The following is a 12,477-nucleotide window of genomic DNA, read 5'->3' as shown; positions in this document are numbered from 1 at the left end:
AAATTAGCTGAAAGCCAATGTTTAATTTAAACTAAACAGCTAGATAAAGATGGTGGTGGAAAAGAACCAGTGGGTTTGGCAGACAGGTAAAGTTGGGTGTCATCCGCATAACAATGAAAATGAGCACCATGTTTCCTCAAAATGTAACCAAGAGGAAGTATATAAATAATAAAAAAGAAGCGGGCCCGAAACAGAACCCTGGGGAACCCCACTGGTAACTGTTGATATTCTTGATTTAAAATGTTTTAATTGAATACACTGAGTACGTCCAGAAAGATACGACCTAAACCAAGACAGAGGAGTGCCAGTGATCCCAATAGAAACCAACCTGTCGAGAAGTATCTCATGTGAGACAGTATCAAAAGAATACATTACAGTAAAGAATAGTATACATACATACAGTAAATAGAATCCATCGCTATTTGCACTTAGTGTAAATAGCATCTGTCACTAAAAAAATATGCTATTTGCACTTGGTGTAAATAGCATCTAATTGCTATTTACACAGTGTAAATAGCATCTATCGCTATTTGAACTTAGTGTAAATAGCGTCTATCGGTTTCAGATAAAATTTAAATCAAATTTAAATATTTAAATATTACAAATTTAAATATTAATCAAAGATAACACAAGTAAACACAACACGCAGTTTTTGAATGAAGTTTTTTATTATGAAGGGAAAACAAAATCCAAACTGGTTGGGCCACCCTTAGCAGCAACAACTGCAATCAAGGGTTTGCGATAACTTGCAATGAGTCTGTTTCAGCGCTGTGGAGGAATTTTGGCCCACTCATCTTGGCGGAATTGTTGTAATTCAGCCACATTGGAGGGTTTTCGAGCATGAACCGCCTTTTTAAGGTCATGTCACAGCATCTCAATAGGATTCAGGTCAGGACTTTGACTAGGCCACTCCACAGTCCTCCTTTTGTTTTTCTTCAGCCATTCAGAGGTGGATTTGCTGGTGTGTTTTGGATCACTGTCCTGCTGCAGAACTCAAGTTCGCTTCAGCTTAAGGTAAGATGGCCGGACATTGTCCTTCAGGATTTTTTGGTAGACAGCTGAATTCATGGTTCCATTTATCACAGCAAGTCTTCCAGGTCCTGAAGCAGCAAAACAGCCCCAGACAATCACACTACCACCAACAAATTTTACTGTTGGTATGATGTTCTTTTTCTGAAATGCTGTGTTACTTTTACGCCAGATGTAATGGGACACACACCTTCCAAAATGTTCAACTTTTGTCTCATCAGTCCACAGAGTACTTTCCCAAAAGTCTTGGGGATCATCAAGATGTTTTCTGGCAAAACTGAGATGAGCCTTTATGTTCTTTTTGCTCAGCAGTGGTTTTCGTCTTGGGACTCTGCCATGCAGGCCATTTTTGCGCAGTCTCTTTCTTATGGTGGAGTCATGAACACTGACCTTAACTGAGGCAAGTGAGGTCTGCAGTTCTTTAGATGTTGTTCATTATCGGTCTCCATGAGAGCAGCTGAATGGACAAATACCATATTGATCTGGTCTCGTTCGGGGGAAGTGACGAAGAGCTGGCCGATGACAGCATGTCATTGGCAGCTTCGGACGCTGAGTAGCTGTCGGGCTCAGTTGCTGACTCCGCCCCCCCGCATTCATCCACGCCCAGCGCCGCCAAACCTGGGATGGTGGCCGAACTTTTCCATGTCCTCTCGAAAGCGGTTGAAGAGCTGGGATTGGAGTGGTCTCCACCAGAAGAGCCCTCTCGCAGCCGTCTCTACGAGTGGTTCCTGCCGGGGGGCCGTCAGGCCCCTCGCCAGCGACCCTCACCGTTCTTTTCTGAAGTTCACGACGAGCTTACGAGATCTTGGCGCTCACCCTACTCTGCTCGCCTCCGTACTTCCGCTTCATCCGCCCTCACTACAGTTGACGGCGCTGAAGAAAAGGGGTACGAGAAGATGCCCCAACTGGATGAGTCAGTGGCTGCACACCTCTTCCCACCCACTGCCATCGGCTGGAAGGCAAAGGCCACCCACCCGTCCAAGCCATGCAAGGCCACTTCAGCGCTCGCTGGATGCTTCTATGCTTCAGCTGGACAGGCGGCTTTGGCGCTTCATTCTATGGCGGTTTTACAGGTCTATCAGGCCCGTACAAGCGCCCAAGCAACCATCCTCTGTGATAGTGGAAAAAATAAAACACAAACATTCTCAAAAAGAGAGCAGATTTCCGGGACTTCCGGCATGCAGTCGAGTGAGTGAGTCGCGTCCGGGAGCTGCTCCGTAAATTTTATTTCTTCTCAATAGTTAAAGGGAACATTAGGTATTCTTAACACTTTAAGACGACGTATACAACGCTAGAGAACATTCGAATGCTCGCTGGAGCCTGTTATTTTCGTTGCTATGCCTAAATCTAAACGCGCTTCTCCTGCTCCTGATGAAACTGACGAAGTCGGCAACATGGCCACTCTTTTAAAAGAGATGCTTACCACAACAATTCGTGAGGAAATCGCGTCGCTAAGGACTGAGTTTCTCGCTGAAATACGCGCCTCTACAGCTGCCCTTCAAGCCACTATTTCCAGTCATGGCTCCAAAATTAAAGACATTGAAACTTCGATGAACAGCGTGGACGAAAGGCTCGACATTTTAGAGCGCAAATGCCAGTCCCTGGAAAGAGATAACGAGGAGTTAAAAAGTAAGGCGGATGATCTGGAAAACCGATCGCGTCGGAACAATCTTCGTATATTAGGTATCCCCGAAAATGTTGAAACGTCCAAACCGTCTCAGTTCATGGCATCGTTCTTCGCAGAACTTTTCGGGGATAAACTACCTCAGACGCCGGAGATTGAGCGCGCACATCGGTCCCTCGCACCTAAACCACGATCCGGCGCACCACCGAGACCCATGATTGTACGCTTCCTTCGTTTCCAAACCAGGGAAGAAATTTTACGATTGTCACGCGAGCATGGAGAGCTGCGCTACAAGGAATCCAAGATTTTGATCTTTCCTGATTTTTCCGTGGAACTCAAGAAACGACGAGATCAGTTTAAGTCAATCAAGACGGAATTACATGGAGCTGGTGTCAAATTCAGGATGCTGTATCCCTGCAGACTCCTCCTTTCATTCAACAGTGAATCGCACAGCTTTGACAAGCCCGATGCTGCGTCTACCTTCCTTGCCACCGTGGTTAAACCCAAACAGTCAAGCGAAGTAGCCGCTGTGGAAATAACAGGGAAATAACACCAGTAGCTATTTTTGGATAATATTCCACTCGGGGCAGTAGCCCTACTTGAGCCGGGTCTGCGCCCTGATTGGTCGTGGTATTGAAGTACTGAATTGTATCGGACTCTATGAACATTTTGCATTATAAACATGTACAGACCATGCAACTTTTATTATTATTATTTTAATACGCGGTCTGTGAACTTTTTGTTCCCTTTTTCCTTATATATTTCCAATTTGTTGCAGAGCTCTCTCCGAAAGTTCAGCGGAGAGAAGGTTTGTGTGCTCTTGTGGGAAATGTTCGTACTACGTATGTACAGGGGTTTAATATATATATATTTTTTGTTCTTTCACTCTTATCTTAGATATGTCAAGACAGAAGAAAGCCACATTCATGTTTTCATCATTTATATACTTCTTGTTGTTGTTATAACCAATGACCACTAGCTTAAGCAAGGCCCAGTCTGGGGGTTTATGTGTAAACGTTACCAGTTGGAATGTCAAAGGCTTAAACAATGTAATTAAACTCAACAAGGTCTTGTCACATTTAGAACATTTAAATACTCATATTGGTTTTTTGCAAGAGACCCACTTAAAAAACCCAGATCATACCAGACTTTGTAAGAAATGGATAGGTCAAGTATTTCATTCTAAATTTCTCAGTAAATCTAGAGGGGTGGCAATTATTATCAACAAATGTATACCATTTTCTCCTTCACAAACCTTAGTCGATTCCGGTGGTAGATATGTTATAGTTTCAGGCCTTCTTTATGGTTTAACAGTGACTCTCGCTAATATATATGCACCAAATTACGATGACGAAAATTTTATCCAGAAAATATTTTCTTTACTCCCTGATCTAAACACACACTATCTTATTATGGGAGGTGATTTTAATTGTTCTCTGAACCCTACTCTAGACCGTTCATCTACTAAACCTGCCCAACCCTCTAAAACTGCAATTACGCTTCAAACGCTTTTATCTACTTGCGGTCAGGCCGATGTATGGCGTTTTTTATATCCAACAGCACGACAATACTCATTTTTCTCTCATGTTCACCACAATTACTCCCGCATTGATTACTTTTTCTTAGACAAGAAATTGTTGTCTAAAGTGAAGGTCTGTTCATATGCCTGCATTGTTATATCTGATCATGCTCCACTTTCACTCTCTCTTCAGTTTCAAGATAAGATGTTGGGTTCTCGAAGTTGGAAATTTAATTCTCTACTGCTCTCTGATAAAGCATTTTGTGATGCATTGAAAAATCAATTAGATATATTTTTGGAGATAAATACCATCCCTGAGACCTCACCCTCTATAATTTGGGAATCTTTTAAAGCATATGCTCGGGGTCAAGTTATTTCATATTCAGCTTGTGTAAATAGACAAAGAAGGAAGAAGCTAGAAGAATTATCTCTTGAAATAATTCAGCTTGATTCAGTTTATGCAGCTTCTCCAGATCCTGGAATTTACAAAAAAAGACTCAAACTTCAATCAGATTTTAATATGTTATCAACCCATCAGGCTGAAAAGTTATTGCTGAAGGCTAAATATGCATTTTTTGAGCATGGTGACAAGCCAAGTAAACTTCTTGCACTTCAGTTAAAGGAAAAATCAGCTCAAAATGTAATTTCTAAGATTCGGTCTTCCGATGGCAATCTGATTACTGACCCTGTTAGTATTACTAAACATTTTAAAGATTACTACTTTTTGCTATACAAGTCAGAATCCCCCACGGATAGGTCCCTTATGGAAAGCTTTTTTGAACCATTGCCTATACCAACAATAACAGACGTAATGAGAGAAGAGCTAGAATTACCTTTTTCCGCAGAGGAGATAGTGCAAGCAATTGAGAGTATGCAGAATGGCAAGACACCTGGGCCGGATGGGTTCCCCGTTGAATTTTTTAAGAGGTTTTCTCAAACACTTAAAACACCGCTTCTAAACATGTTATTGGACTCCTTTAATAATGGCTGCTTGCCTTCAACTCTCCGTCAGTCTTGTATTTCTTTGATTTTGAAAAAAGATAAAGACCCACATGAATGTGGTTCGTACAGGCCAATCAGTCTTTTGAACGTAGATGTAAAAATACTGGCTAAAATGCTTGCAAAGCGTCTGGAATCAGTTTTACCGACAATCATAAATAGCGACCAAACTGGTTTTATTAAAAACAGATTACTGTCTCATAATATTAGAAGGGCATTAAATATAATTTATTCCTCTAACTCTCATCCATCAGAGGCTTTTCTACTGCTTGACGCAGAGAAGGCTTTTGATCGGGTGGAATGGGATTACCTTTTCTATGTGCTACAGAAATTCGGTTTTGGCAACACGTTTTTATCTTGGATAAAACTTTTGTATTCCTCCCCAGTATGCTCTGTGCGGGCCAATGGAGTATCCTCCTCTACTTTCCCCTTAAAACGTGGCACCAGACAGGGCTGCCCACTTTCACCTTTGCTTTTTGCATTGGTAATTGAACCACTGGCAATTGCCATTCGTAGTGAGCAGTCTATACAGGGAATTAGGAGAGCGGATGATGTTCATAAAATCTCATTATATGCCGATGATGTGTTGCTATATGTCTGATCCGGCTGTTTCTTTGCCCGAAGCTCTGAGAATTATAAACTCCTTTAGCCTCTTCTCCGGCTATAAATTGAATATAAATAAAAGCGAGTTATTTCCAATAAATTTTCAAATTTCTGATTTACCAATGTGTACTTCGATGTTTAAAGTCGCTTCTCATAGTTTTAAATACTTAGGAGTAACAATTACACGTAAGTGTTTAGATCTATTCAAGGCTAATTTTACTACGCTCCTCCAACGAGTCCAGAAAGATTTTACTCGCTGGTCGGCTCTTCCCCTTTCATTAGCTGGACGTGTGAATTCAGTGAAGATGAACGTTTTACCTAGATTTCTGTATTTATTTCAATGTGTACCAATTTTTATACCCAAATCTTTCTTTAAGACTCTAAATCAACACATCTCATCTTTTATTTGGAACAAAGGACCAGCCAGAATTCGTAGAGAAATACTTCAGAAACCAAAGCTTGAGGGTGGGCTTGCCCTCCCTAATTTCTTATTTTACTACTGGGCAGCAAATATACACTCTACATTATTCTGGTTTCAAAGTCATTTTGGGCTCAGTGATTGGGTCCCATCTTGGGTCAGTATTGAAGAGTGTTCCTGTTCTCCTGCCTCGCCAGCCGCACTATTGTGTGGCCCACTTACTACCATCTCGCGCTGTCCTTATGGTAATTCCATTGTCCGGCAATCGTTACGAATTTGGTCCCAATTCCGAACCCATTTTGGCCTTAAACGCTTACCAGTGGTTTCGCCTATAAATCGCAACCCTTTATTCCCCCCTTCACTTAATGACAAGGCATTTAATATTTGGCAGAGAGCCGGGATTTCAGTTGTCAATGATATTTACGTTGATAATGTTTTTCCCTGCTTTTCTCAGTTGAAACAAAAATTCTCCCTCTCTAGTGCACAATTTTTTAGATATTTACAGCTCCGAAATTTTGTTAAAAACTCATTCCCTGATTTTCCGAATCTTCCTCCAAAATCTCCCCTTGATCAGATTCTTGAAGTAGCCTTAGATAAAAGGGGTGTGTTGTCTACGCTATACAGGCTGATTTCCTCCATCTCCACTTCCTCTCTCTCTTTTATTAAACAACAATGGGAGTCGGATCTCTCCCTCACATTTGATGACGAGACTTGGAACCAGATTCTGTCCCGGGTTCACACCTCCTCTATCTGTGCACGTCATAGTCTTATCCAATTAAAATTTATTCATCGAATTTACTGGACAAAAGTGAGGTTGGCAAAAATCAAGCCTGGTATTGATCCTCTCTGTGATCGTTGCCATCAGGCCCCTGCAGATTTAATTCATATGTTTTGGTTATGTCCATCTATAACTTCTTTTTGGCTATCAATCTTTAATAGTTTTTCTTTAGTGACAAAGAAACAGATCGAACCTTGCCCTTTGGTTGCACTTTTTGGACTTTCTTCAAATGTCAATGGTTTGCCTGGAAATACTGCAAAGACGTTTGCCTTTTTAACACTATTAGCTAGACGGCGCATTCTTCTGCTGTGGAAACAAAAATTCCCTCCATCATTCGATGACTGGATGAGAGATGTTTTGAGCTTCATTCATTTGGAAAAAATTAGATATACATTAAAAGGCAACACTGGTATATTTTCTGAGATCTGGGATCCCTTCATTACTTTTTTTTCTGAATATGTCGGTACTTCCTCTAGAGTGTGTCAACCTAAGCATTAAGATGTTTTTATGATCATGGCTTGAATCTGGTTAGGAGTATGTGATTATATGTGTGGATACTTACATATTTATATGTATATACTTTCTAGCTGTAAGGTTCTGCTAGTGGAAGTATAAGCATACATTTGATAAATGGTTGAAATGTCTAAACTTTAATGCTCCAACACATGCTATATTCGAGACATTATGCTTGACGTTCTTTATTATTACAATATGTATTGTGTTTTTTCTATTTTATTTTTGTTTTATTTAGTTTGATTATTTTATTTTAGTTTTTTTTTCTCCTCTAAGGGGTGGGAGGGTGGGGGTGAAAAATACTTTTTCATGATTCTCCTGTATCTGTATCTTGTTATTATTATGAAAGTTCAATAAACAGATATAAAAAAAAAAAAAAAAAAAAAAAAAAAGAGAGCAGATTTCCTCTTCCTTCCCTCATGAGCCTCTGTGTAGTCGGTCGCTTGAGTTTATCCAACCCACGCCAGCCATCCCATGGCAGGCCATCCCCGGAGTGTCAGAATGGGTTATGGGGATAATAAAACAAGGTTATTCACTCCAATTCGCTCGAAGACCCCGTGCTTCAGCAGCTCAGAGGTGATGATGCTGTTGGAAAAAGGAGCCATAGAAAAGGTTCCTCCAGCTCAGAGCAAGTCAGGCTTTTACAGCCGTTACTTCCTCGTTCCCAAAAAGGATGGCGGCCTCCGGCCCATCCTCGATCTCAGACGCCTGAATCATGCCCTCATGAGGAGGTCATCCAGATAGCCCCCCATCACAGACGATTCTTGAGATTCGCCTCAGAGGGAGTGGCTTATCAGTACACGGTCCTTCCTTTTGGACTGTCTCTGGCCCCCCGCACTTTTACGAAGTGCATGGACTTCCACCTAATGACCTCTTTCCCCTCTAAGGCAGATGGGAATCTGCATTCTCAACTACCTCGACGACTGGCTCATTCTGGCCCAGTCAGAGGTGCAGCTACTTTCACATAGAACCCTCCTCCTCAGTCACTTAGAGCGCCTGTGTGACAGCCCTGGCCCCCTGGAAGAACCTGATGGATGGAAAAGGGCGTGGCCATGGGGATGGTCTGCAAAAGGAAATTTGTCACAACAGACGCCTCCAGCACGGATTGGTGGCGCTGTGCGAAAACAAACCGACCTTTGGCCTTTGGTGGAAGCGGAGAAAGGCTTCCACATCAACTGCTTGGAGATGTTAGCAGTATGTTGAGCCTGCCAGTTTTTCCTGCCAGAGCTAATGGGACGCCATGTGCTGATTCGCTCAAACAACAGGTCCGTGGTGTCCTATATAAATCACCAGGGAGGTCTCTCCTCGAAGCGCCTCTTCATTCTGGTAGAGCGCCTTCTGGAGTGCGCTCAGCTCAACCTGCGCTCGCTGAGAGCAGCACACTTGCCGGGCAGATTGAACCAAGGAGCGGATATGTTATCTCGGAGCAATATCCGCTCGGAGGAGTGTGTAGGGAATGAATCCTACATATATTTATTATTATTATTTAGCTTTTAGGGAATCACTCTTAAGAGTTGATCTTCATATGATTAATTGTTATTAATCAGAGTGTACAACTTATGCCTTGTTAACGACTTGTCCAGCAAGCATTAATAACAGCAGTTATCTTTTAACACGTTGTTTATTTCATTCGTGGCCAACGATTAAAATAAATCAAATAGTTAAATTGAGTTAGCTAAGTTAGCTCAATGAGCGTAGGTAAAACGCGACCTTTTTGGCAAATAGTTACGACATGTTAAATCACATAACACAGACAAAAGATTTCTTAATAAAGTCAAGGTTTTATTCACTATTCTAACACAACATTAACAGACAATTTAACATACACACAAATGGGAGCGAGTTGTTTATATCTGAAGAGAGAGAGAGAGACTTAGGTTTGAATGCTAGCTTTTCGACCTGAGGAAACTCATAGACAAAGAAGTATTTTATCTTTACCCTCAGCGGAGAGATATCCCGGTTTCAGTCAATAAAGAGATTTGCCTTACTTGGTCTTTCAGTTGTTTTGATCGAACTCAGTCTTTCCTTTGGTTCAAAGAGACTCTTTTCCTCAGGTGAATTCAGTTCTTTGCGGGCCGTGTTCGGATTGGCTGTTCGGTCGGTCGTGTGACTAGCGCACTCTTCAGTGGTTGGTTGTCTCGTTCTGACGTAATGAAGTTTAGGATTAAAGTTCTTTGAAAGTTTGACTGAGTCTTTGTGTTAGTTGCTTTGCTTCGCCGTGATGTTATGGCCTGAAGCGCTTGCAGCGTGAGCAGAACGAGAGACTCGCTGGCGTGCGTGTCCTCCTGTTGTTTTCAAAACTCCAACTCCAACTTCCTGAGGTTGAGTATTCGTTTTTAACGGGACGATTTGGGGTCCACCCCTTTTTGGCGCGTGGTCCAATCGAAAGAGTCTTTGTGGGCGGAGCCCCGCCCTGCGTAGCTGCGTGTTTTGCATACATTATCTGGTCAGTTATTCATCACAAAACAAATAATTGCAAGCAAGTTTCTGTCCGTTATTTTAACCACGGGTTGATAAAGCGGATCATTTTCATTCAACCATAATATTCTTCATAAGGTTAGCTTTCTAAAGAAACCATACACTTATATTTTGATATGCACCAAAAATACACGTGACCACAGAGGATATTACTAGGTTAAATACATTGATAAACAGATCCTCAAATTTTAAACGACACAAATAGCAGGTGAGCTAAACATCTAGTAATCAGGTAACTTATACATTCTGGATTTACCATGGATTAAAAATAATGCAACAGCTTATAAATGTCACAAACAAAACATCCTTTAATATATATGTTTATAAAGGTATGGTATATATATTGTTTCTTTTCTCGAGTATATTTTGCTTCACATAGCAGAAACCAGTATAACTTTTGTTCCCCTTTTAAACATTTGTTTCTAGTTCAAAGGTGTGGCTCCCTTTGTTAGATAGCACCACAGAAACGGCGCGTTTTCCTGGAATGTGCTGATAGTTGCGAGGTCGTAAAAGTCTTTGGTTTGGAAAGTCTAGAAATTGTCTATTTCGAGTCGACCGTAAAAACTTCATCCTTTGCGATATCGTCCTTGGATTTACGGCGACTTAATGTTCAGCTGGCAGTTAGGGAGGATATCCCAGCCGACGCCAGGTTGTCTGGAAATTGTGTGTGCGTATAAGCAGAGTTCTTCCTACATATCCCCCTTCGCTCGGTGAGGTTCCCGTTGTGGACGTTAGCGGGCGCTGGAACAAGAAGGGAGAACAGGCACACACAAGGCACAACAACATCTCCATCACTGACTGAATCCTGGTGCAGGGTAATTTTGGAATGTACAGGTTAGAAACTTGAGAAGACAACTGGATTACTGGAAGTGGGGTTATTTTGATTGGTTTAGTTGTCCGGGGTTCGACGAGGCGGTACAGGCGTGATCTCAATCAGGTTAAGTGAGTTCTCCGGTTCGGGTTCTTGGTCAGTTTTATCACGTCGGAAAAATGCGCGGGACGCCTGACGTGCATTTGTTGCAAGACTCTTGAACGGCGTTCACTCGTTTGTGTAGGAGGAAGGCCAGGGTCAAAGTCACAACATATCCTACAATAGTAGGGATGCAAAGCGCTGTGTCAGCGGCAGACCAAGACCGAATAATCGACGCGCCAACGGGCGGAAGGCGAGCGATAGCTTCTAAAGCTGTATCAACGGGAGTTAAATCAATCAGTTGTGTTCCTTCCTCCCTGATCCTTTCTTCCAATTCTGGATCAAGGGTGAAGGAGTGCTGTTTGAAGAAAGGTGAGATTTCGATTTCAGCCTGATACTCGTCGTCGGTAAGGTGGTACAACGCCAAATCGTCAATATGGAGGATCGAGCCCTTAGGGACCGTGATCCATAGAGTTTGGTTAGGTAGGATAATGCGTGTGGCGGTGTCGTGTTGATCGTATGTGAGGGTAGCCGTTCGCGCTGGGGTGTTGACCAGCCATCGGTTTTCCGATAATTTCGGCTTGCGTTACCTCAACTTGAGAACGTGGTGTCGCTTTGGCGGGGCAGCTAGTGTCGGGCCTTATGGATTCTAGGCCGCAGATGCCCTCAGTATTATCGCGGATAAAAAGGCTTACTCGGGCAGAGGAAGTGAATGTCCTTCGTGAGCGTACACATCTTTAGGTTTGGGGCCAGATACAACTGTTCGTTGTTATCGTGATACGCAACGACTTCAGGAGTGTGGATTTTGACATAGGTGTTCCTTTGCCAAAATCCCACATTCACTACATCTTTGAGCCGGTAAATGTTATTAGCGTCGATAATGGTTAAACTGAGGAGAATGGCCCGGTCACCTGGATCGGTTGACCACGGTTCTCACAACAAGTTACAACGACTTATTAAAGGGAGTCAATCTCAATTTCGGGACCTGGATTTAAGGCATTTGTAAAGGGAGTTTCCTGATGAGGGGACTAGAGGAGAAGAGAGATGGGATTGAGAAAAGGAAAATGGGAAAAACATAAAAGAGACACGACAAACAAAAAGATACACAAAGAGACACAAGGACACCGAATGAGGTGAGGCCGCAAACGAGTGTCACATGTGTGGAGTAACTCCTCTCTACTAGAGGTTGGCCCTAGTAGTGCAGCTGAGGAGAGAGTGTATGTGTTATGTTTAAGCGAGGTCGCTATATGTTTCCTAGACAACAGAAATTATGTTAGTGTGATGTAGAGCGTATGGGTGTCGGTCTGTGTCAGTGGGCTTGATCTTCCCCCTTTGCCAGTCGGCTGGAGCTCTGGTGCCTCTTTATCTGGTTTCGATGGACCCATCGAAGTATTGGCTCGTTGCGCCCTTGGCTGATTTTGATTCGGTAGGCGACAGGTGAGAGCTTGTCTACTATCTCATGGGGTCCCGTCCAGCGAGGTAAGAACTTCTTTGCCAGGCGATGGGAAGTGTTCTGCTTTGGTTGGGCAAAGCGGTAGTACCACACTTTGTCTCCGACACTGAGCTCATGGTGAGAGGCCTTTTGGTCGTAGTAGGCTTTACGACC

This window comes from Barbus barbus (assembly GCF_936440315.1).
Source record: "Barbus barbus genome assembly, chromosome: 43".
NCBI lineage: Eukaryota > Metazoa > Chordata > Actinopteri > Cypriniformes > Cyprinidae > Barbus > Barbus barbus.
Note: the sequence above shows the minus strand (reverse complement) of the source record.